The sequence below is a fragment of the Saccostrea cucullata genome, unplaced genomic scaffold, assembly GCF_032062105.1.
Source record: "Saccostrea cucullata isolate Sc308-1 unplaced genomic scaffold, CSIRO_AGI_Scuc_v1 ctg4674, whole genome shotgun sequence".
NCBI classification, from domain to species: Eukaryota; Metazoa; Mollusca; class Bivalvia; order Ostreida; family Ostreidae; genus Saccostrea; species Saccostrea cuccullata.
In genome coordinates this window covers 1-13724 of record NW_026930877.1, presented here as the reverse complement: position 1 = coordinate 13724, position 13724 = coordinate 1, and positions in this window count along the sequence as shown.

The following is a 13724-nucleotide window of genomic DNA, read 5'->3' as shown; positions in this document are numbered from 1 at the left end:
TGTGTTAATTAAACTAAACTACAATGGACAGCAAGAGTCAGTGCTGAAGGATAGTATATTGTTATTATACATGTATTAAAGTTATCCACTTCTGTCCAATGTAGAGTATATAATACAACACAAATATCAACAACACCTTTACATAGTGTAGCATAATTATCCAACCAAGGTACTTCAAATGATTTTGAATTTGTCGAACTATACATGACTTATGAATTCACACAATTTGAACAGCACATCAACATCTTCACAGTTCATTAACCATAAAAATTGGGTTATTTTTTGACAAGCTATTAAAAAGATGACACCTCATAGATATCATGGATAGTAAATTTATTCTTGATTGACTATGGCATGGACAACTTAAAAGAAAATGTACTTCATCTTCTATCTCTTCTATTTTACAATTGGGGCATATTCTCTCTTCTCTTGGAATACCGTAATGTCTACCTTTTTCAATCATCAGATTGTGAGAAGATATTCGAAATTTTGTTAGAATCTTCCTTTTCTCAAACTTTCTTAAGATTAATGAATAAGGTTTTAACCCAAAGTTCTGTTTAATTGTGCAGTAGGTGTCCAATTTCCCACAATTACTTAATTCTTCCTTCTTTTGATACCACTTTTCAAGAAAATATGATTTTAGAATGCATTTACAATGATATTTAAATGTTGATGTAGATGATTTCAGATGAGGTGTTAACTGAGGAAGAAGTTGTTTAAACATATCAATAGAACCAAACCATGATAAATTGTTTTTATTGAAATTGGATACCGAGGTAGTATGTACGCAGCTTTTAATAGAGGATATGTGTCATCCAAATTCTCTAACCTATGCCAGTATTTCAATATATTCTGAACAATACTGAAACTCATAGGGTGTCTACCTAGTTCTGAAAGGACTGCAAATTTTGTACTTTTGTTCTTTACACCTAATAAAAATCTACAAAACTTGTAATGTAATTTCTCACAAAGTGACTTAGAAAATAATTCATCCAGTGCAATGGGTCCATTTCTAAATCGTGAAGTAGTGTTAAAGGCCCCCCAAATTTCACTACCGTAAAGTAATATGGGTTTTATTGTATGATCATATACATGTAAAGCTGTGTTTATTTTAGGGTTCAATGATAGGAAATTTTTTTGTAATTTAAAAAATGCTTTTGAAGCTTTTTTGTAAAGTTCATCCTGAGCAAGTGTAAAACTTCCAGATGCAGTGAAATGTATGCCCAAGTATTTATAAGAAGTAACACATTCAAGAGGTTCTTTGTTTAGTGTGAAGTTTTCTTTCAAGTGTCTACCTGCTTTATTAAAGATTAATACTTTGGTTTTTGAAACATTTACATCAAGGCACCAGTCAGTACAGAACTTATCAAGACAATTAAGTTTTTGTTGAAGTCCTTTTGATGACTTGGACAATAAAACTATATCATCTGCATACATTAGACAATGAAGTAATTTATCGTGTAACTGAATATTATCATCAGTTATATTATTGAAGTATTCTGGAAGATTATTGATAAAAATTTTGAATAAATTTGGACTTAAATTGTCTCCCTGTTTAACTCCTAACTTAATAGGGAAAGTCTCAGTGACTTGATTGTTTAACTTAATGCATGATCTACTACAATTGTACATACTCTTAATTACATTGTAAAATTTAGATCCAACACCAATTTCTAGCAGTTTAATTTTGATGCCTTCATGTATTACTGTGTCAAATGCTTTTCTAAAGTCAATGAAACATGCATAGAGTCGTCCTTCTTTCTGAGAGCAATATGTTTCAAATAAAGTTCTTAAAATAAACATGTGATCAGATGTTCTTGCCTTTTTACAGAAACCAATTTGAAAATCATTAATAATTTTTTTTTTTGTCTAGATATTTATCAAGTCTTTTATTCAAAATACTGTTAAATAATTTACCAATTGCACTAGTGATGGTAATGCCACGATAATTGTTTGGATTATTGATATCCCCTGACTTATGCAGAACAGTAATGTATCCCTCGGCCCATGATTTGGGATAAAGTCCATGTGATAAGCAAGCATTGAAAATATTTCTTAAAGATGGTAGTAGAGCATTGTGACAGTATTTAATCATATGATTGGAAATGTTGTCTAGTCCAGGAGATTTATCATATTTAATACAAGAAATTGCCTCTGATATTTCCGAAGAACTTATTGTATAGTCTAACTCGTTAAAACATTGTTTATTTTCCATTTGAGAAATTTTCGTTTTCAATTCATTTAGCCTGTCAAAATATGACTCTCTCACTTCATTTAATTTTGTAAAATGATCCAGCCATCTATCAGGATGAATAGTTGTATCTACTGCATTATTTTTGTCAAGAAGATGGTTCACAAGGTTCCAGTAAAGTTTGGGATTATCCTCATTTAAAGCATCAAGCCTTGCAATGAGGGACTGCTGATATTGTATTCGTTTGTGTTTACATAATTTCGCATACTGTTTTCCGAGTTTAAAAAATCTGCCTCTAATAATTGGATCTTTTGGGAATTGAGACATAACTCTAGCGATATTAATTAATCTATTTTTTGTGTGTTTTAGATCTCCATCAAACCACTTCTTATTTTTATTTCTTTGTGCTGCTTTAGTTTTATTTTTTTCTGCTTTAGTTTTATTTCTTTTTAAGGATCTAGTGGCAGCATTAATAATAATAGTCTGGAGTTTGTCTACAGCAGTATTTACAGAGGATAATGAGTACTGAACCTCCAAATTTGCCAAATCAGACAGTTCTTTCTGTATGTCTACAGAGGTTAACGCTTCTTGAAATTTAAATGCTGAGTCTTCTGACCATATAAAACGTGGATTTATAAATTGCATCTTACACATATCTTGATTATTATCTACTAGATTTGTAAAATTGGCAGACATTTCCCAATGTAATAAGCAGTGACAGTCAGATAGTGTAGGATCAAAATCATTTCCTCTGAAGTACAAAATCTGATCCAAAATGCTTTCAGAGATGATAACATAGTCAACCACACTAGAACCATTAGGGGTATAACAAGTAGGTTTTCCAAAAATATCTCCAAATGTTCTACCATTCACTATTCTCATATTTTGACTGATACAAAGTTCAATAAGTTCTTTGCCACGATTATCTACTTTGTCATCTTGACTTTTTCTACGTCTGATTTCTTTATCAATATTATATTGGTCATATAGGGGCATATGCACTATCATCATAAGAAATAAAATCAAGGTTATTTGATGTTCTAGCATTGAAGTCGCCACAGATTAATATCTTACCTAGTTTACTATATTGTATCAATTCTTTTTCTAAACATTCAATTATATTGTAATTCAGTCCAAGAGTATAAGATGACGTACTAGGTGGATCATATACAACACATATGAATAAATTTTCTTGGAGACCAAAATAATTTTTGTCTAGTTGAAGCCACTGAAAGTCATTAGATGTGTTATTGAGGATTTTTATGTGTGGTTTAATATGATTTTTACATAAAATACCTAATCCACCAAAATGTCTATTGTTATGTTTACTCACTGGTCTACATACAGTATGCAAGTAAAAATCACCAGTGTTATGTGGTAGTTGACCAGACCCAGTATGGGTTTCAACAAGAAAAACAATGTCTTACTTCTTCAGGGTATTCATAAATCTAGGATCACAAGTTTTCTTAAAATCCTGACTTACTAAGCCACCAACATTCAGAAATGCAAACTTCAAAGAATTTTGTTTGCTTGTACACTCCATATTTGTTATGTAGTATTCTTAAGTAATACATGAACAAAAAATCTAATAATAAAGTGTCGTATCTCAAGAATCACTCTTGTTTTATGTATGTGATTAACGAGACAAAATGAAGATTCAGGATCAGCATCATAAAAAATTCCACAACAAAAAATTTTAACAAAAGAACTGGGATATAGTGCAAAAAATAATTGCTAATAAAATCATGATGAGAACTACTTGTTTGCAATTGCAAGACATTGTAATAAGAGATCAATAAAAGTTATGGTACTTATGATCTGAGTACTATACATTAGTATTTACGGCTGGACCCTCTGTTCTTACCAAACCCAAACTTTCCTCTGGACTTGGACCTTGGTCTGCGGCTGTTAACAGTTTCGATTCCTAAGGAGCTGTGAATCACTCTCTTCATATTAGAAGCTAATAGAGAGACTCCTTTTTCGTTTAAGTGAACACCATCGTCACACAGCAAGTTCAGTGGTGGATCACCCTCGTGTAGCATGTACGAATGATCTAATGTTGACACAGAAGGGTTTTCATGCAAGTGTTGTTTAAGAAGTGCATTCAGAATCTGTCCATTTGTATGGTAACGAAATTCATCTGCCCTGGGTGTCGCAAGGGATATAATTATTTTACTGGATGGCCATTCCTGATGCATGAGACCAATAATTCGATCCATTTTGTCCACGCATTGATTAGGCTCATATTTTTTTATGTCGTTTGTAAACGAATGTAGAAGAACTAAATCAGGTGCCGTCACCTCAGAGTTTGATACAATGTATTGGTATGTTTCATCCAGTGTGTATTCTATTTTTTTCATTATTTTCGCGAAAGCAGTGAGTTTGTCTTCTTTAATGTTTTTTATGTTAGACGTTCCGATGAGCAAGACTGTTGGAAGGTCAACAGCACCAGCCGAACCAACATCCAAAGTACTTTTGGGTGCTGTAACATGTGTAACTGTAGTGGATTCTTGAATTCTCCCAATGAGTAATTCTACCTTGTTTTGTGTTTCTTGTATATTTGCAGATATTCTGTCTTGGGTGATGACCATTTTATTGAGGACTTCGTCCATCCTTAGAATCGCTTCATGTAAGCTTTTTTGATTGGATAGAATGTTTGTCTGCGCAGTGGAAAGTTTTTCATGTAAGCTTTTTTGATTGGATAGAATGTTTGTCTGCGCAGTGGAAAGTTTTTCAATGACACTTACTAGACTGGTTTCTAGTCTTGTTAAGTCACTTGTGTCAGGCATTGGTGGCATTGTGGTTTTAACAGATGTTTTGACAGATGTTTGCGAACTTTCATCTTGATCCTCTGCTATGATCATATCTAATATTTGTAACAATAAAGAAAAGTGCTTTTCTACAAAGATGCTGTAATTATGACCTTGCACCCTAATAGTTCCTGTTGAAATAAACAGCGTAAGGTTGTATATCAATGAGTCTGATTCAGCCTGGTCATGCAATTCAATAGTTATTGTAGGGTTTTGCGTGCTGCTATCCCACGCACTAGTGGGCGCATCCTTCCACTCCACGCGCGCTCCACTAATGTGACTTATGTTGTCAAAATAAAAGATTGCCAAGGTCTTAATCCATGGCAGGATTCTGTCTGCAGTTGTGTGATACGTAATAATTTTCGCACCTTTGTCGTAAAGACTGTTGTCAATTTCTTCAAATAAAGAATTTTTGGCTTTGCCTGTTCTTGGTTGCAATTTAGTTGGTAAACAGGTAGCAGGATATTCCTTCATTATGGCCCCCATGTCCAAATCAACTGTCAGGTCACTGAGCCTGATGTTTTTAATTCATTGTAATGTCATCTTACCAATGCTTACTGCCCAGGGTTTGTTAATATTGTGGAATTTGTTTAAGCTTTCCTCAGCGCGAAAAATTTTCCGCCATAACCTTGTATCCCGATCCCGATATATGCTATGTGAAGAAAAGGGTTGAAATTGGTTCACCGATTTTATCGAAGCGACTCAGGTGACCTAATTAAATTCAACAACCATTATTTGAGTATTCTCTTTGAAGACACTGAAAACAAAACTGCTAAAATGCTGGTGTTTACAACACTGATCAATGATACAATTTCTCTACATATATTTCATTCAATATGTTTCTTAAAGTTGCTAAAAGTTAATGATGGACAGAAGAAGCAAAAAAAGTACTATGGAAGAAACATATATCTTAGTCGCCAATAATATATCAAACATCTCACAAACCAGCTGCATCGTGTTCATGTGTCATTCACCGAATTTATTTTTGAAATACCGTAAATACTAGACATGTAGACAATGTTAAGACCAAGGTCGGCTGTTATTTTGGTGTAGAGAATGAAAACATCTGCGTCACCTCCGTAGAATCTGTTTTATTCCAGGACTGAGTTGCTCAAAACACTGGTTAAATTTGACCACTGGATAAGTTAGCCGTTGGTTAAATTCTATATCCAATGGGTAACTAACCACTGGTCAAATATTTGTTGCTCAAAATAAAATTAGCCTCTGGTTAACTAACCACAGGTTAAGTGATTTAACCACTGGTTAGTATCCCACAATGCATTACAGGGGTGTGCAATTAGAAATGAATTACTGGCCCGACGGGATCTTCAGTGGCTCGCTATAAAGTTACTAGCCCCAAGTGAAAAGTTACTAGCCCAAATATAGGTGCAAAAATTAAAATAAAAAAACTGTTTGTTGAAAAGAAATTAATTATTGAAAAAGTCAGGGTACTGAGGTCAACTTTTTAAAATTAAAATTTAATTCTCACTATGGAATTAAATCATGTATAGATTATAATGAAAGAAGATTAAATAAATTTAAAAAAATTATCCTTTCCTTTTTCTGAACATTGCACAAGCTCATTATAAATGAAATTTAATTCATTTTGTTTTCATCTTAAATCATTAAATACACTATAAATATATTTTATGTAAGTCATAAAACACTTATCTTTCAGTTGATTGAGTGATCGTATATAATTTAATGAGATATCTGCATGTATTTAAACCATAAACGAAAGAATGGAGGAAATTCTGCTGGGAAAAAACGATCGTTTTTGGAAGTAAATAAGTCAGGTAGTGCTGCAAAACAGATAAGATTATGGAGATTTATCGAGCGTAGGAGCATGTTTTGTCAGAAAAAAATTTCACTGGTTGGGAATTTGATGGGAACAAATTTTGAAAATACAGGTTGTGCTTTTCATGTATTGCGTGTGTAGTTATAATTTTGACTAGCCCGACGTTCGGGCAACCTGTAATCAGAAAATCACTAGCCCGACCCAAAAAAGTGGTAGCCCCTGGCACGGGCGATGCTAATTGCACACCCCTGCATTACACTTGTCCAGTTGTCAACCCAAAAAAAAATGGCTACCATGGTAAATATCAAATAAGTAAATAGTGAGACGTTTTAACGTTACAACCGTATGTGGAGAAGTGGAAAATGTCGAGATGTAACAGTTATCAAAACTAAACAAACATTTTAGTCACAAAAAGTGAGGAATGCACAAGTCAGCTGGGATTATGCTTTGCTTAAAATTCAAGTGGAGGATGCAGTAATAATGTAAACACATAGACTGGAATTGCCATAGGATTAGCACCACAGGTAAGATGGATTGGAAGTGTGTTTAGAATGATTGCAGAAACCTAGATGCTCGTTAAACTGTTAAACATTAGATACAGAAAATATTTTAAAGACAAAACCAGCTACTAAAGACTTGGCTATACTTACGAGGCAAATACATCAATTTGTATTGTTTCATACTTAAATAAAAACTTATTGAAGTCAGGACACCTTTACTGTTTACACGATGTAAACGTCTCTGCTATTATTCGAGGAAATTCGCACTTGTTGGATTATTGCTTTTATACATACATTGACAGAAAGATCTTAGTTCAGTGGTTTGTCAAATATTTCCAAACAAGAAATCACTTTCAGCACATTTATGCAATCCTGCATTACAATGTACTAACACTGTCTGAAAGTGGGTAGCATTTTTTTTTATTACCGAAAGGTCATGGTCGAATATACAAGTAGATATAGCGAGTTCGTCACTAATGCATTTCGCTCCGTACAATTAAATTTTGCGGTGTAACTAAAAATGCACTATCCCAAGTGTATTCTATAAATACATAACCTTTTAATATTAGCATCAATATATGTAGAAATTAGACCCAAAAAAACTCTATGTGGATATCAATAGCATTTGCATCGGAAGCATTTTGAAAGTGGAGTGGCTAATTGAATGTGGGTTGGGGTGGAGGGGGGGGGGGGGTGGCTAAACTAACCAAAAAAGGTAACCCCAATTTTTTCAATGCCTTTATAAAGTCTATCTTTGCAAAAAAAAAAGAAAAGAAATCCCGATGCCTATGGATAGATATTAAAAATTTAATGCTAGATTTATTTTGAATAAATATTTTAATTCACTGTATCTCACGAGACCATGCCAAAATGATAATAAAATCAAAGGAAATGGTAGGCATTTTGTTTAATGCAGCAGTCAACAAGAAAAGTAGTTTAATAAAATAGGCAGATAAAAAATATCGTCAAGGAAATGATAACTAATATTATTTTGAAATACAAAAACAAATAAATAATACAAGATATTTTTTTTAAAAAAAGGTGGGGGGTAGAGGAACTAGAGGAGGGTGTGTGTGTGTATGTATGTGTGTTGGTTGGGGGGGGAGGGGGGATGTCAATTCTCAATGTAATTTTAAATATTGATGTATGTTAACCAAAGTAACAATTTATTTATATCCATTAATAGACCTATATCATGCAAATGACCAACAAATTTATTCATTTATAATTGTTATATAAAATATACCTATAATAATCATTTATTTTTCAGCAAGGGAAGGCGCTTGATAAGATCCTTTGTAATGCCAACAGATTAATCCTTGAAAAGAACCCATTTAAAACATTCCTCCTGACGATGATCATATTCCTGACTGTATGTTATTCCTGCGTAATATTGCTACAAAACCATGTCAACTTGACTTTATATTACTGCATATGTCTTTTTAAATATTCATCAACATTAAATTCTTGGTTACAATATCTATAAGCCTTTGTTTCCTATGTTATCTCCCAAAATTTACAACAAATCATAATTTTTAGTCATATTTATCCACTGGTTAAGAGACTTAACCCACCTCTGTGGAATGGCTAACTTTAGCCAATATTTAACCACTGGATAGCAAAGTTAACCGGTGGATAAATTTTGAGCAACAGATTTTAACCAATGGTTAAAAGTTAACCATTGGATAAGAGATTTAACCAGTGGTTAACCTTAACCAGTGTTCTGAGCAACTCGATCCTGGAGTCTATTTCATGAACATGCACATGCTGTCTGTCTGCTTCATTTCAGAGTAATTGAACAGATCCATTTGTATAAAATTTGGCATAATTTATTTACATTCATTTTATAGTTGCATAATGAAGTGTTACTTGTTAAAAATATTTACAGAAACTCCCATTATCGGAATATTGCATTTTTCGGCTAAACAGAATACTGCCGTGCGGTAGCTTCAAATAAAGTACATGTAAGTAGATACTTAGAGAATAATACATACCCTTTTCCATATCACATCCTGTATCAGCTCGAGACAGCAATATCAGCCAGAGGGCCCGAAGGCCCGAGGGCTGATATTGGTCAAGGGCTGATACAGGATGTGATGTGGAAAAGGGTATGTTTTATTATGTTTATTACATACTTAGTAATAAAATACAGTACACAATAAGTTAAAAAGAAGAGAAGTAAATAATCATGCACGGACTTCTTACATGTACAATGTACATGGTCTATTGTCTCATACAGTTGTTTGTTTTCTACATGTACTATTTCAGTTGTGCCCGATCCGTAACATAATCTATTATATGTCAGTTAGATTATCCTTGCATTCAAAAAGTTAAAATTAAGAGAATTTGTAACCCCCAAAATATGTGTATGATCAAGTACTATTTTTGAGGTTTAATTTTATCGTGGTGTGATATTGATGGTGTGTTCCCATTTCGCCTTAACTGTGAAATTCAGGTAAGAAAAAGTTAAAAAGTATTAAGGCAAGATGGGAATTTTAGTATTTGTAAATATTATCACTCGTTTGATATATAAATTGGATTGATAAAAAATTTAGATTGAATTTACCAGTTAACGCATACTGTGAATAAAAAAATACATGTAATACCAAGTATTTAAAAAAAAATACTTTATGCTAAATATATTAAATCTTCATCATCTTAATTCACCTCAGAGCTTACTAAGGTGAAATGGGAATGCTAAATTTTACAGTTAAGGCGAGATGGGGACAGACCATATTGATCCGTATCAGCCCCGCAAAACCATATCTGATTCAGCTCTGCAGGGATGAGACGGCTATTGTGACGTCAGGCATATCGCATTTGCAAAAATCCTGTATTTTTGTCAACCGTTTTCCTCAGAATGATTCTGCTCCGTTTGATTAAACTCGAACACATATTTGAATCGAAATTGGTCATTTATTAGCAAAATGACGATCAACTTTTTCATATAAACAACATATGTACAATATGAAAAATTAATACAAAACTTATGCTAATTACTTATAGTTAAAATCGTGTCCCTGAAAATCAAAGGTGAGGGATCAACTTCAAAAGCATCATAACATCAAACACTACACTTACGAAAATGTTATGAAGAGAAGAAATGCTCAATCTATCAAAAAATACTACACTATGAATAATAAAATCACATTAGTTAAGACTGATTTTGTAACGTGAAGCGGTCACCCATTCAAGGGTTAAACAGGCTCGCCGTTGCTTAACTTGCCTGAAATAGAGGGAGACTCTACCGTATCACCAGAAAAGCTAGCTCACTGGCGAGGCAGTATAAGTTCCCTATATACTGTTCGCTACACTTCCCCCCGCTCAGGGAAGCTTCGACCCGAAGCTTAGCATGAGTTCTCTCAGAGTATCTGGGCCTCTTCAGCTACGGCAACCAATGCCGTTCCCGGACACGAAGTCCGTACTTGGACACAATGTCCTAGTCTTAGAGCTTCCTGAAGTAGGTCGGAACCTGACTTCAGGTACGGCAACCACTGCCGTCCACAGACACGAAGTCTGTATATGGACACTAAGTCCTAGCTCTAAGACTTCCTGAAGCAGGACACCAGACACCCAGAGTCACTACGCTGCCACCAATTTTGTAACGTGAAGCGGTCACCCATTCAAGGGTTAAACAGGCTCGCCGTTGCTTAACTTGCCTGAAATAGAGGGAGACTCTACCGCATCACCAGAAAAGCTAGCTCACTGGCGAGGAAGTATAAGTTCCCTATATACTGTCCGCTACAATTTCAAAAAAAAAAATAATAAAATTGACTAGACTACTCAAAGTATAAAATAAAACATGAACATGCTCAACTTATCAAACATACTACAATAACAATAATAAAATCACACTAGTGAAAATTGATATAAAAAAATGACTAGACTACTCAAAGTATAAAATAAAATATAAACATGCTGAACTTATCAACACATACTACAGTAAAAGTAATAAAAACAACACACAAAAAAATGACTAGACTACTCAAAGTACAAAATAAAACATATACATGAACATGATACTCCAACTAACCATTGTTGATTAGGGAGGGAGGTGGGATTTAATGATCAAACATCTTTTCTCAACTTTGTTTAGGATGCACGGTTTTGATTAAAGCTGCCACCTAGCGATGAAGTGTCCAGTAAAACAACTGCTGCCACCTAGTGGTGTTCCAAGGGCAATAACAATTGAAGATTGCCAAAAATGCATTTATTTCTATAAATGTATATTTTTGTCAACTCTTTTCCTCAGAATGATTCTGCTCCGCTTGATTTTCAATCAATCAAACTCGAACACATATTTGAATCGAAATTGGTCATTTATTAGCAAAATGACGATCAACTTTTTCATATACACAACCTATGTACAATATGAAAAATTAATACAAAACATATGCTAATTACTTATAGTTAAAATTGTGTCCCTGAAAATCAAAGGTGAGGGATCAACTTCTGCCAAAGTATTACTTAACAAGTAATACCCCCACCCAGAATCACTGTGAGGAAGTCATGACATCAGCATACATGCAGAACTTTATCTTGCATATTTGAACAAAGTGATAAAATTGTAGAAACAGAGGCCCGTGTCCCCATGTTTCTTATAGATGCTTACTGAAAAAGACATTGTTTACTAAGAATAGGGTTATTAAGCTACTTAAAACTGCTGTAATTTTTTCATTCAATTGAAACTGAGCCCCCTATCCCCTGTTCCAATGTAATCACTAAGGAAACAAAAGTATGTTGAATTACAAACAAGACAAGAAAATAGACATTCATAATGTGCCTAAAAACTGCTACAATTTAACTTCATTCGGTTGAAACAGAGGCCCCTGTCCCCATGTTTCTAAGGTATGGCATCAAATGTTGTTGAGGACTGTATAATTTTAAACACATAACTGTTCCTTGTTTCATTCCAAATTCAAATTAGATATTCAACAGTGGAATGCGAATATATTTCTTGTACGCATTGGATTTCCATCGTCCTAGCAACTGGATCTGTTCATCTGAGATTCCCTTTGCTTTGGCTAATGTAGCTGCACCAATTCGAAATGAATGTCCTTTGTAAAGTTTTGTGTCATAATCTAAACCAGAAGTCTCTGTCGAGACTGAAGCTCTACTGGTTTGTACTTATAAAAAATGAAGACAAAAGTAGCAGTTGGGACTTGAAACTTTACAACAGCAATAAATAGAATAATGATGCTTGATTGAGCTCTTTTTGTGGCAAGATACTGCAATAAGACTACAGCTGTAAGAGTAGCTATTAATAAACTTTTAGAGTATTTTCAATTTTAGTAACCATGGCAACATCATTCCTCGAAATCAAATATCGATAAATAGAATTGTGTACCTTGGTGTAGTCTACTCGTGTGCCAAGTTATATTGAAATCAGACCAAAACTGCAGGAGGTGTAGCATTTTGAAAGTAATTCAGAGAAATTTCTATTTCAAGAAACAAAGGCAACACTGTTCATTGAAAGAAAATAAATTGATATATAGAATTATGAATCTTAGTGTAGTCTACTTGTGTGCCAAGTTATATTGAAATCAGACCAAAACTGTAGGAGGAGTAGCATTTTTAAAGTATTTCACAGAAATTTCTATTTATATTTAACACGGCAACACCGTTCATCGATATCAAAAACAGATACATAGAATTATGTATCTTAGTGTAGTCTACTTATGTGCCAAGTTATATTGAAATCAGACCAAAAACTGTAGGAGGAGTAGCATTTTGAAAGTATTTCACAGAAATTTCTATTTTTAGTAACCACGGCAACACCGTTCATCAAAATCAAAAATCGATACACACAATTATGTATCTAAGTGTAGTCTACTTGTGTGCCAAGTTATATTGAAATCAGACCAAAACTGTAGGAGGAGTAGCATTTTGAAAAATTGTTTACAGACAGACAGACGGACGGACGGATATCGCATAAGCTCTTCTGGTCCTACTAGTAGAGCTAAAAATTAAGTGAAATCTTTAATTGCTGATTAAAGTAATGTCTTGAAACTCGTGATTTGTCCTAAACATGAAAAGTGGTCCATCACTACCTCCTCGTAATTCTATGTATTCGCACATTGCCAAAACTGCGCATAATTGAGGATTGTCTTTGTTAGCATTTAAATGAAATATCACAGGTGGTTTTCCTCTATGATGTTTAAAATCAACCATAGTCAAAGTCATGCATTGTGGTACACCATTCTGTTGTTTCTCAAATGGCACTGCTGATAAATTTAAAGTGTCATTTGTTGTTGAAGAAATTTCTCCCACTCGGAACACCCCTGACCAATGTGTTTGGAACCTTTTCTTTTTCGGTGTTCTGGAAATTATAAAACCCGATGAGTTCAGAGTAGCTCTGACAGTGGCTCAGGCGAGAGTTAGCGAGACTTCAGGAGATAGGGTAAATTTTTCAGGGGAAAGGGAAA